Consider the following 13,832-nt stretch of genomic DNA (forward strand, 5'->3'; position numbering starts at 1 on the left):
AGCTAGCCCTCGACCACTGGTCAGATCTGGCGTTGCTGGTCCGGTCCGTGTGTGCCTATTCAAAGATGGCACTGGATTTGATCCGGAATGAACAGCGCCAACTGCAAGGTTTCCTCTCTGGGTTCATAGGGCATCTTGCTCTCCTCAAGCACCAGGAACTGTCATAGAGTCATAGAGGTTTACAGCATGGAAACAGGCCCTTCGGCCCAACTTGTCCATGCCACCCTTTTTTTTTAAACCCCTAAGATAATCCCAATTGCCTGCATTTGGCCCATATCCCTTTATATCTATTTTACCCGTGTAAATGTCTAAGTGCTTTTTATAAGACAAAATTGTACCTGCCTCTACTACTACTTCTGGCAGCTTGTTCCAGACACTCACCACCCTCTGTGTGAAAAAATTGCCTGTCTGGACACTTTTGTATCTCTCCCGTCTCACCTTAAACCTATGCCCTCTAGTTCTAGGCTCCCCTACCTTTGGGAAAAGATATTGACTCTCAAGCTGATCTGTGCCCCTCATTATTTTACATTTCATTTTGTTTCACGAAGTGGTGTTGGTGACGGGAACACCAAGCTTGTGACATGAAGGTAACCATAGCCAGCCTCAACGTCAATGGCGGCAGACAGGCACAACGTAAGTTCCAGAACTTCTCGGTCCTCTGAGATGGGAAGTATGACCTGGGTCCCTGGCGCTGTGAGACAGCAGTGCTAGCCACTGTGCCACCGTGCTGCCCAATATGGGTAGAGCTCAGGAATAGAAGGGTGTAGTCACAATGTTGGGGGTTTATTATAGGCTTCCCAACAGCCAGCAGGAGATAGAGGAACAGATATGTAGCAGATTTTAGCAAGGTGTAAAAGTAACGGGGTTGTTGTGGTAGGTGATTTTAACTTCCCCTATATTGACTGGGACTCACTTATAGCTAGGGGTGTGGATGGGGCACAGACCTCCCTTTTAAGGGAGACCATTGACGAACACAAGGAGTCACGGGTTCAAAGGTGAGGGGGGCAAGATTCAACACAGATGTCAAGGGGACGCATTTTACACAGAGGGTGGTGGGGGCCTGGAATGCACTGCCAAGCAAGATGATTGAGACGGACACGCTGGGATCGTTTAAGACTTATCTAGATAGCCACATGAACAGACTGGGAATAGAGGGATACAAGATTGGAGGTGTAGTGGACGGTGAGGAAGGTTTTCAAAGCTTGCAGAGGGATTTGGACCAGCTAGAAAAATGGGCTAAAAAATGGCAAATGGAATTTAGCGCAGACAAGTGTGAGATATTGCACTTTGGAAGGACAAACCAAAGAAGAACGTACAGGGTAAATGGTAGGACTCTGAAGAGTGCAGTTGAACAGAGGGATCTGGGAATACAGGTGCAGAATTCCCTGAAAGTGATGTCACAGGTGGATAGGGTCGTAAAGAGTGCCTTTGGTACATTGGCCTTTATAAGTCGGAGTATCGAGTATAAAAGTTAAAGTGTTATGGTAAGGTTATATAAGGCATTGGTGAGGCCGAATTTAGAGTATTGTGTACAGTTTTGGTCACTTAGTTACAGGAAGGACGTAAATAAGGTTGAAAGAGTGCAGAGAAGGTTCACAAGGATGTTGCCAGGACTTGAAAAGCTGAGTTACAGAGAGAGATTGAATAGGTTGGGACTTTATTCCCTGGAGCGTAGAAGAATGAGGGGAGATTTGACAGAGGTGTACAAGATTTTGATGGGTATAGATAGAGTGAATGCAAGCAGGCTTTTTCCACTGAGGCTAGGGGAGAAAAAGACCAGAGGGCATGGGTTAAGGGTGAAAGGAGAAAAGTTTAAAGGGAATATTAGGGGGGGCTTCTTCACGCAGAGAGTGGTGGGAGTGTGGAATGAGCTACCAGATAAAGTGGTAATTGCAACAATGGATCCCATGTCTCGGATCCAGAGGGCATCAGGGCCATTGTCCGAAATTGCTACACTTCCCTTTTCTCTCCGAATCCGTCCAGCGAGGATGCAGAGTTTTGTGGGAGGACAGGCTGCAGGTCAGCTCAAGGGCGCCGGTAGTTTTGATGTTCCTACATTTAAGAAACATTTAAGAAAAACTTGTGCGGGTTCATGGATGAGAGGGGTGTGGAGGAATATGGTCCAAGTGCAGGTCAGTGGAACTAGGCAAAAAATAGGCAAGAAGGGCCAAAAGGCCTGTTTCTGAGCTGTAATTTTCTATGGTTCTCAAAGAATGGTCTAGTGGGCACAAGAGCGGCGCGGACTTGGAAGGCCGAAGGGCCTGTTCCTGTGCTGTATTGTTCTTTGTTTTTTGTTGTTCTTTGTAAGGAGCATCCAGGAGGGCTTCTTGAAACAGTATGTGGATAGACCAACCAGGGAAGGGGCTGGACTGGATCTGGTATTGAGGAATAAGCCCGGCCAGGTGGTCGACATTTCAGTTGGGGAGCAGTTCGGGAACAGTGACCACAATTCAGAAAGCTTTAAGTTACAGATGGATAAAGGTAAGTGTAGTCCTCAGGTGAAGATGCTACATTGGGGGAAGGCTAATTACAACAACATTAGGCAGGAACTGAAGAATGTAGATTAGGGACAGATGTTTGAGGGCAAATCAACATCTGGGATGTGAGAGGCTTTCAAGTGCAAGTTGCCAGGAATTCAGGACTGGCACGTTCCTGTAAGGATGATGGACAAGTGTAGCAAGTTTCAGGAACCTTGGATAACGAGAGATATTGTGAGCCTAGTCAAAGAGAAAAAGGAAGCATTTGTCAAGGCTTGGAGGCTGGGAACACACAAAGCAAATACAAGGAAAGAAACTTAAACGAGGGGGCAGGAGGGCGAAAAGGGGTCACAAAGTCATTGGCCAGCAGGATTAAGGAAATTCTCAAGAATAAAGAGCAAGAAGGTAGCCAGGGAGAGGGTTGGCCCACTCAAGGACAGGGGAGGGAATCTATGTGTGGAGCCAGAGGAAATAGGTGAGGTATTAAAAGAGTACTTTGCGTCAGTATTCACCAAAGAGAAGGACTTGCTGAATAATGAGTCTGGGAAGGGTGAACAAAGAACAATACAGCACAGGAACAGGCCCTTCGGCCCTCCAAGCCCGCGCCGCTCCCCGGTCCAGGATTGAATCCTGAATCCAGGATCCCCGCCCAATTTTCCAGCCTATCTACATACCAATATCCTATCCACCGAGCTGTCCCTCACAGCTACGATGCTTTGTTCATTACAACCTATTAACTTACCCCCACCCCCCCATTCCAGACCATGTGATCTCCAGGGAGAGGCGAAAACCCAGAGTGAAAAACCCCAGGGCCAATATGGGGAAAAAAAATCTGGGAAATTCCTCTCCGACCCCCTGAGGCGATCGAAACGAGTCCAGGAGATCACAATGGCCCCGATCGGAAAATGCCTCCCAACCCTAGTCATTTCCACTTCCACGAACACCATATGAATTCCCTGCCCCCAAGACAGGTTCCCAACTATCCGCAGTCTCACTCTGTACTGGCACCAGCAAGATGATCATAGAATGAAGCCTTGAAACGAGAAACCAGGAACAATTAGCCCGCGCCGCTCCCTGGTCCAAACTAGACCACTCTTTTGTATCCCTCCATTCCCACTCCGTTCATATAGCTGTCTAGATAAGTCTTAAACGTTCCCAGTGTGTCCGCCTCCACCACCTTGCCCGGCAACACATTCCAGGCCCCCACGACCCTCTGTGTAAAATATGTCCTTCTGATATCTGTGTTAAACCTCCCCCCCTTCACCTTGAACCTATGACCCCTCGTGAACGTCACCACCGACCCGGGGAAAAGCTTCCCACCGTTCACCCTATCTATGCCTTTCATAATTTTATACACCTCTATTAAGTCTCCCCTCATCCTCCGTCTTTCCAAGGAGAACAACCCCAGTTTCCCCAATCTCTCCTCATAACCAAGCCCCTCCATACCAGGCAACATCCTGGTAAACCTCCTCTGTACTCTCTCCAAAGCCTCCACGTCCTTCTGGTAGTGTGGCGACCAGAACTGGACGCAGTATTCCAAATGCGGCCGAACCAACGTTCTATACATCTGCAACATCAGACCCCAACTTTTATACTCTATGCCCCGTCCTATAAAGGCAAGCATGCCATATGCCTTCTTCACCACCTTCTCCACCTGTGACGTCACCTTCAAAGATCTGTGGACTTGCACACCCAGGTCCCTCTGCGTCTCTACACCCTTTATGGTTCTGCCATTTATCGTGTAGCTCCTCCCTACATTATTCCCACCAAAATGCATCACTTCGCATTTATCAGGATTGAACTCCATCTGCCATTTCCTTGCCCAAATTTCCAGCCTATCTATATCCTTCTGTAGCCTCTGACAATGTTCCTCACTATCTGCAAGTCCTGCCAGTTTTGTGTCGTCCGCAAACTTACTGATCACCCCAGTTACTCCTTCTTCCAGATCATTTATATAAATCACAAACAGCAGAGGTCCCAATACAGAGCCCTGCGGTACACCACTAGTCACAGGCCTCCAGCCGGAAAAAGACCCTTCCACTACCACCCTCTGTCTTCTATGACCAAGCCAGTTCTCCACCCATCTAGCCACCTCCCCCTTTATCCCATGGGATCCAACCTTTTTCACTAGCCTACCATGAGGGACTTTGTCAAATGCTTTACTAAAGTCCATATAGACAACATCCACGGCCCTTCCTTCGTCAACCATTTTGGTCACTTCTTCAAAAAACACCACCAGGTTCGTGAGGCATGACCTCCCTCTCACAAAACCATGTTGACTATCGTTAATGAGTTTATTCCTTTCTAAATGCGCATACATCCTATCTTTAAGAATCTTCTCCAACAACTTCCCCACCACGGACGTCAAGCTCACCGGCCTATAATTACCCGGGTGTGTAGATAATTTGGGTCATGTTGAGATCAAAAAGGAGGCCCTCAGCTGGTGTACAGACAGAAGAAGGGCGCACTACGGGACCTGCAACTTGTTGGGTCCGGTGACGTGTACGTAAGGTCGCAGATCTAGATCCGTACAGACCTGGACCACGGCTCCCTCTACTTCTACTCGCTTAAAAAAAGATGTGGGATCCGTCAGCAATTCCTTATGCTGCTGGCCAACAATGGATCCCATGTCTCGGATCCAGAGGGCATCAGGGCCATTGTCCGAAATTGCTACACTTCCCTTTTCTCTCCAAATCCGTCCAGCGAGGATGCAGAGTTTTGTGGGAGGACAGGCTGCAGGTCAGCTCAAGGGCGCCGGTAGTTTTGATGTTCCTATCAGCCTGGAAGAGCTGACCTGCGCCCTCGACAGCCTCTCATGCGGAAAAGCTCTGGGACTGGATGGGCTGATGGAGTTCTTCAGGGCATTCGGGGATGTCCTGGGAATGACTACATTCGGTGCTGGGGGTGAGCATTGCGACTGGGGAGATGCCCCTTTTGTGGTGCTGGACCATTATTGCCTGCTGCCCAAGATGGGGTTCTCCGCCACCTTGAGGGCTGGCGCCCGGTCTCCATCCTCAGCATGGACTATAAAATCTTTGCCAGGGCACTTTCTTCATACCTTGGCACCGTGCTGGACGACATGATCCACTCTGACCAGTCCTACATGGTCCTGGGCTACACAATCCATGACAATCTCCATCTGGTCTGGGACCTAATCCATCACTCAGTGGGCTGGTCTGTCGAAATGCCTTCCTGTCCCTTGACCAGGAGAAGGCATTTGACAGTGTGGTTCATGAGGAACTATTTGGGGACTCTGCAGGCATTCGGGTTCGTGACACATTTGTTGCCCGGATCCAATTACTGTATGCTGCCGCAAGTGTCTTGTTAAGGTTAATCAACTGGTTAATGATGAGAACAGCACTCGGAGCAGTCCTGTCCAGCCATTCAGGCGAGCAGTGACCTTGGCCTCCAGCTCTTGCCAATTCACCAGCCAGGATTCCTCAGCTGGGCTATGATGGCGCCCCTTCGCTTTGGGAAAGGAGTGTGGCTGAGCTGCCCCTTGTCTGGCCAACTGTGTTCCATTTGCATGGAGCTATTCCTGCACCTCTTGCAGAGGAGGTTGTTATGTTTGATCCTGAACGGGCTGGATATCGGAGTAATCCAGTTAGCTTATGCTGATGCCGTGCTCCTCATGTTCACAGACCTGGCTGACCTGCGGAGGATGCGTGAGTGCCAGGCCATGTACTCTGCCACGTTCTCTGCCAGGATCAACTGGGCCAAATATTCCAGACTCCTGGAGGTTCTGTGGCAAATGGACCCATCCCAGAGGAGCTCAGGCCTTTCACCTGGAGCAGGACCAGCCTCTACTTGGGAGTCCATCTTTGCCCAACTGAGGAATCCTGGCTGGCGAATTGGTAAGAGCTGGACAGGGTCACTGCTGTGGATCTGAATCTCCCGCTTCGGAGGGCAGTCAGGCCCTGGTGTGCCTTCACACCCAAGTGATCTTCCATCTTCAGACCCTCCAGCGATACCTTTACGTTGAGCCCCCTCCTCAATGTTGCGCCCTTGGGAGGTCCTGAGACTTTAACCTGGTGTTGTGAGACTTCTTACTGTGCTTACCCCAGTCCAACGCCGGCATCTCCACATCACTCTTACCTGAGATCAGTGGGGGGGGGGGGGGGGGGGGGGGGTCTGCTGTCACTCTGTAAGATCAGTGGAGGGGGGGGGGGGTCTGCTGCCACTCTGCCTGAGATCAGTCTTGCCCACATCCCACCAGAGCCTCAAGGAGGGCAGGTCTCCTGCTTCCTTCTTCAGCTGACCCAGAAACAACATGGATGCTACCAGGACTTGGTTTGAATTATAAGGAGGCTGGACAGACTGGGTCTTTTTCTCCTGGAGCTTAGTAGGCTTAGGGGTGATCTTATAGAGGTCTAAAATAATGAGGGGCATAGAAAGTCAACATCTTTTCCCAAAGGTAGAGGAGTCTAAAACTAGAGGGCATAGGTTCAAGGTGAGAGGGGAGAGATACAAAAGGGTGCAGAGGGGCAATTTTCTTCACTTAGAGGGTGGTGAGTGTCTGGAACGAACGGCCAGAGGCGGTAGGATGGGTGGGTACAATTTTGTCTTTCAAAAAGTATTTAGGCAGGTACATGGGTAAGATGGGTATAGATATGGGCCAAATGCAGGCAATTGAAACTAGCTTTGTGGTAAAAACTGGGTGGCATGGACAAGCTGGGCCGAAGGGCCTGTTTGCATTCATAGAAATCATAGAAACCCTACAGTACAGAAAGAGGCCATTCGGCCCATCGAGTCTGCACCCACCACAATCCCACCCAGGCCCTACCCCCATATCCCTACATATTTTACCTGCTAATCCCTCTAATCTACGCATCCCAGGACACTAAGGGGCAATTTTAGCATGGCCAATCAACCTAACCCACACATCTTTGGACTGTGGGAGGAAACCGGAGCACCCGGAGGAAACCCACGCAGACACGAGAAGAATGTGCAAACTCCGCACAGACAGTGATCCAAGCCGGGAATCAAATCCAGGTCCCTGGAGCTGTGAAGCAGCAGTGCTAACCACTGTGTTACCGTGCCACCCCAAGAGGTCTGTAAACCTCTATGACACATTTACCAACATTGTACTCCATTTGCCAGAGCCTTGCCCACTTATTTAAACTATCTATTTCCCTCTGCCAACTTTCAGTGTCCTCTGCACACTTTGCTCTATCACTCATATCTGTGTCATCTGTGAACTTTGACACACTACAATTGGTCCCCAAGTCCAAATCATCCATGTAAATTATAAGCATTGTGGTCCCAACATTGATCCCTGAGGCATATCACTCATCACTTGGAAGGAGTGTTTGGAGTCATGGACGTTAAGGAGAGAAGAGGTAAGAGGACCGTGTTCCATCTCGTGTGCTTGCATGGGAAAGTATGCCTAAATACCTACATGGGAGGGCAAGATATTGGGAAGTGGGGGAAGTCTCTTTGGAACATTAGAGAAGGGAAGATGCGCTTGGCATCACAATAGAGGTCGTGGGAATGGCAGAGGATGATTTGTGAACACGGAGGCTGGTGGGGTGAAAGGTGAAAACCTTAAGGGAAAAAAAAACAAAGACATGTCAGAAGCTTTGGTGTGAAGCAGGTATCACCAGATCCGATGCAACAGAGACGGAGGCACTGGGAGAATGGAATGGCGTCCTCACAGGAAGAGTGGTGTAAGGAAATGTAACCAAAATTTCTATGGATATCAGTGGGCTCATTGTGAATATTCCGTTGATAGCCAAACCACAGAGAAGTCAAGGAAGAGAAGGGATAGACCATGTGAAGAGGTAACAGGATCATAGAATCCCTACAGTGCAGAAGGAGGCTATTCAGCCCATCAAGCCTACACCAACAACAACAATCCCACCCAGGCCCTATCCTTGTAACCCCATGTATTTATCCTGCTAATCTCCCTGACACTAAGGGTCAATCTATCTATCCCGCACATCTTTGGACTGGGATGAACAATGAATGAGCAAGAGTAACTGGCCTTGCTAGTAACACTCACTTCCCTTGAAAGACTAAAAAAAAGTCTATCAAGACAGTCCAGTTTGTTAATCTTGGGAACATGGGCTGTTTGGGGTTAGGTTGGGAAATCTCTAGAGGGATGAGGCCAGTGACAGTCCTGTAAATAATAGCTTTATGTTCTGTGGTGGGGTCATGTTCCCATGGAAAATAGGAAGGTTGGCATTCAACCTCTGCTCGGTACACTAAGTAACAACCATCCCAACCACTTGAGGCAGGTTTGTTAACAATTCTAGTGTTGAACCTGAGAGAATGAGATGTATCAAGTTCAGAAGGAGAACCCAGAACGAGGATAGGGTCCCCTTGTCCTCACTTTTCACCTCACCAGCCTTCATATTCAAAGGATCATCCTCTGTCATTTCTGCCAACTCCAACTTGATGCCACCACTCAACACATCTTCCCTTCACTTCCACAGGGATCAAACCCTCCGGGACATCCTGGCCCACTCCTCCATCACACTTAACACCTCACCCATCTCCAATGGCACCTTCCCATGCAATCGTAGAAGGTGCAACACCTGCTGCTTTACCTCCTCCCTGCTCACCATCCCAGGGCCCAACCATTCTTTTCAGGTGAAGCAGTGCTTCACGTACACGTACTTTAATCTGGTCTATTGCATTCGCTGCTCTCAATGCAGTCTACTCTACATCGGAGAAGCCAAATGCAGACTGGGTGACCACTTTGCAGAACACCTTCGGTCCCGTCCACAAGCAGGACCCAAACCTTCCTGTCACTTGCCATTTCAACACACCACCCTGCTCTCCTGTCCACGTGTCTGTCCTTGGGAAATGTTCCAGCAAAGCCCAACATAAACTGGAGGAATAGCACCTCAGCTTCTGATTTGGCACTTTACAGCCTTTCGGATGGAATATTGAGTTTAACAACTTCACAGCATGAACTCTCTCTTTCATCTCCACTACCTCCACTCCATTTGTTTTATTTAATTTCCTTTCATCTTATTGACCCATTTTTATTACTTTATATTCTTATTTTTATTTTTCCACTTCGAAAATCACACTTTCCATCTTGTTTGAACATCCTCCCATCCCCACCCCACTAGGACCATCTGCCAGATTCCGACACCCTGCACCTTTGTTTTGCCACTTACATATTCCGATCTCTTAATGGACGTTATAAGCACCATTCTTAGCCTTTAACATCACCATTATGTGTGGGTTAGGTTGATTGGCCATGCTAACCACCCTAGTGTCAAGGGGTTAGCAGCGTAAAGCAGCGTTAAAAGCAGTGTTAGCAGCACAGAAGACAGAGGGTGGTAGTGGAAGCGTCTTTTTCCGGCTGGAGGCCTGTGACTAGTGGTGTACCGCAGGGCTCTGTATTGGGACCTCTGCTGTTTGTGATTTATATAAACGATCTGGAAGAAGGTGTAACTGGGGTGATCAGTAAGTTTGCGGACGACACAAAATTGGCAGGACTTGCAGATAGTGAGGAGCATTGTCAGAAGCTACAGAAGGATATAGATAGGCTGGAAATTTGGGCAAAGAAATGGCAGGTGGAGTTCAATTCTGATGAATGCAAAGTGATGCATTTTGGTAGAAATAATGTAGGGAGGAGCTATACGATAAATGGCTGAACCATAAAGGGCGTAGATACGCAGAGGGACCTGGGTGTGCAAGTCCACAGATCCTTGAAGGTGACGTCACAGGTGGAGAAGGTGGTGAAGAAGGCATATTGCGTGCTTGCCTTTATAGGACGGGGCATAGAGTATAGGAGTTGGGGTCTGATGTTGCAGATGTATAGAACGTTGGTTCGGCCGCATTTGGAATACTGCGTCCAGTTCTGGTCGCCACACTACCAGAAGGACGTGGAGGCTTTGGAGAGAGTACAGAGGAGGTTTACCAGGATGTTGCCTGGTATGGAGGGGCTTAGTTATGAGGAGAGATTGGGTAAACTGGGGTTGTTCTCCCTGGAAAGACGGAGGATGAGGGGAGACTTAATAGAGGTGTATAAAATTATGAAAGGCATAGATAGGGTGAACGGTGGGAAGCTTTTCCCCAGGTCGGTGATGACGTTCACGAGGGGTCATAGGTTCAAGATGAAGGGGGGGAAGTTTAACACAGATATCAGAAGGACATATTTTACACAGAGGGTGGTGGGGGCCTGGAATGCGCTGCCAGGCAAGGTGGTGGAGGCGGACACACTGGGAGTTTAAGACTTATCTAGATAGCCATATGAACGGAGTGGGAATGGAGGGATACAAAAGAATGGTCTAGTTTGGACCAGGGAGCGGCGTGGGCTTGGAGGGCCAAAGGGCCTGTTCCTGTGCTGTGTTGTTCTTTGTTTGTTCTTTGTTGTTTGTAAATATGCAGGGTTACGGGAATAGGGCCTGGGTGGGATTGTGGTCGGTGCAGACTCGATTTTGAATTGATTTGATTTATTATTGTCACATATATTAACATACAGTGAAAAGTATTGTTTCTTGCGTGCTATACAGACAAAGCATACCGTTCATAGAGAAGGAAACGAGCGAGGGCAGAATGTAGTGTTACAGTCATAGCTAGAGTGTGGAGAAAGATCAACTTAACGCAAGGTAAGTACATTCAAGTCTAACAGCAGCAGGGAAGAAGCTATTCTTGAGTCGGTTGGTACGTGACCTCAGACTTTTGTATCTTTTTCCCGACAGAAGAAGGTGGAAGAGAGAATGTCCAGGGTGCGTGGGGTCCTTAATTATGCTGGCTGCTTTGCCGAGGCAGCGGGAATACACTTCCCGCTGCCTCGGCAAAGCAGCCAGCATAATTCAATGGATGGGAGGCTGGTTTGCGTGATAGTTTCTAGGTTCTCACCTGCCATAGCCTTCCTGTCATCAATTTTTGGCATGTTATTTGTGTCTTCCACTGAGAAGACTGACACAAAATACCTGTCCAATGCCTCAGCCATTTTCTCATTTCCAGTTATTACATCCCCCTTCTCGTCCTCTAAAGGACCAATGTTTACTTTCGCCACTCTTTTTCGTTTTATATATTTGTAGAAAGTTTTGCTATCTGTTTTTATATTCTGAGCTAGTTTACTCTTTGGACTTCAAACCCGGATAAATGTGTAGTGGTACATTTTGGCAGGTCAAATGGAATGAAGGAGTATAATATCAAGGGTAAGACTCTTAGCAGTGTAGAGGATCAGAAAGACCTTGGGGTCCGGGTCCATAGGACTCTTAAATCGGCCTCGCAGGTAGAGGAGGTGGTTAAGAAGGCGTATGGTGTGCTGGCCTTCATCAATCGAGGGATTGAGTTTAGGAGTCGGGAGATAATGATGCAGCTTTATAAGACCCTCGTCAGACCCCACTTGGAGTACTGTGCTCAGTTCTGGTCGCCTCATTACAGGAAGGATGTAGAAATTATTGAAAGGGTGCAGAGGAGATTTACAAGGATGTTGCCTGGATTGGGTGGCATTCCTTATGAGGATAGGTTGAGGGAGCTCGGTCTTTTCTCCTTGGAGAGACGAAGGATGAGAGGTGACCTGACAGAGGTGTACAAGACGTTGAGAGATATAGATCGGGTAGATTCTCAGAGGCTTTTTCCCAGGGCTGAAATGGCTGCTACGAGAGGACACAGGTTTAAGGTGCTGGGGAATAGGTACAAAGGAGATGTCAGGGGTAAGTTTTTCACTCAGAGGGTGGTGGGTGAGTGGAATCGGCTGCTGTCAATGGTGGTGGAGGCAAACTCGATGGGTTCTTTTAAGAGACTTCTGGATGAATACATGGGACTTAATAGGATTGAGGGTTATAGGTAAGCCTATGAATAGGCCTAGGTAGGTAGGGACATGACCGACGCAACTTGTGGGCCGAAGGGCCTGTTTGTGCTGTAGTTTTTCTATGTTCTATAATCCATTTTACCTTTCTTTATGGCTTCCTGCTGACCTTTAAAGATTTCCCAATCCTCTAGGTTCCCACTAATCTTTGCCACTTTGTATGCATTTTCTTTCAATTTGATACCCTCCTTTATTTCTTTAGATATCCATGGCGGATTATCTCTTTTTCTACAGTCCTTTCTTATCACTGGTATATACTTTTGCTGAGCACTGTGAAAGATCGCTTTGAAGGTCCTCCACTTTTCCTCAATTGTCCCACCATAAAGTTTTTGCTCCCAGTCTACCTTAGCCAACTCCTCCCTCATCCCTTTATAGTCTCCTTTGTTTAAGCACAAGACACTGGGTATTGGATTTTACTTCTCACGTTCCATCTGTATTTTAAATTCAACCATACTGTGCTTGCTTCTTCCAAGAGGATCCCTAACTTCAAGATCATTAATTATTCCCATCTCATTACACAGGACCTGCTCGAGGATAGCTTGCTCCCTTGTCGGTTCCATTACATACTGTTAAAGGACATACTTAGGTACCGGGATGATGGTCGTCTTCTTGAAGCAGATAGGGATCTCAGATTGTTGTAAAGAGAGGCTGAACGGCCTCCTTCTGCACTGTAGGAATTCTATGATTCACATTCCCTTTATCTTTTTGTCTGTGCCATCCCTATCAATTACAGCTTCCCCCACCCCTCCAACATTATAAATCTTGTCCTTTGTTCCTTGTCGTCAGTTCATACAAAGGGTGATCCTGACTCCAAATGTTGGCTCTGTTCTCTCTGCACGGATGCTATTAGACCTGCTGAGATGTTCGCATTTTCTGTTTTGTTTCAGAGGGAAACAAGCTTGAGTGAATGGAGGACAGAAATTGAGACCACCTGACCAAAGAAGTGGGCACAGAGGAGGTCAACATCATGGCTACCTGAAAACCTATCGAGGTAGGGGTGTAAGGAAATAAAGCAGAGCCCTTTGCTAAGGACAGACCTCTCTGCACTCTGCCTAATATAGTGTTCCAATGAAGCCCAACACAAGTTTGAGGAATAGGACATATCTTCTGGATAGGCACTTTCTTTCTGGACTAGCCACTGAGTTCAAGAATTTAAAATCCAAACCTCTGCCCCCATTTGGTTTCCTTGCTTTCCCACATTTCAGTTTTACTCCTGTTTTTCTCATTTTTGCAGTCAATCATTAATCTGCCATTCACACATGGTCTCGACACACCTTTTGTTTCTAAAATTCTCTGGCCACGCTGGCCCCAAAACCGGAGAATCCCGCCCGAGGTCAATGGACCTTTACATGGTTCGCCCCCGGTACAATTCCCGTGGTGGGCAGGGTGGGAGAATTCCAGCCTAAGTGTCCCAATGATACTCCCTCAGGCCCACACTTATTATTCAATCTCTCCTGTCCGCCCCCTCCCCTCCCCCCTCCCGCGATCATAGGCCTTTCCTTTTGTTTGTTCCGCACCCTCCCCCCCCCCCCCTTTGCTTAAAAATCTATTAATCAAATATTTTTCCACTTCTG

At 48.0% G+C, this 13,832-nt stretch overlaps 1 protein-coding gene across 4 annotated transcripts in view; it reads right to left on the reverse strand.

The window, feature by feature from the left end:
- Positions 1-13,832, reverse strand: part of ftcdnl1 (formiminotransferase cyclodeaminase N-terminal like 1) — an 80,529-nt gene that overhangs the window by 65,915 nt on the left and 782 nt on the right. The gene's annotated exons all lie outside the window — the stretch shown is intronic.

This window comes from Mustelus asterias, chromosome 14, assembly GCF_964213995.1.
Source record: "Mustelus asterias chromosome 14, sMusAst1.hap1.1, whole genome shotgun sequence".
Classification (NCBI taxonomy): Eukaryota; Metazoa; Chordata; class Chondrichthyes; order Carcharhiniformes; family Triakidae; genus Mustelus; species Mustelus asterias.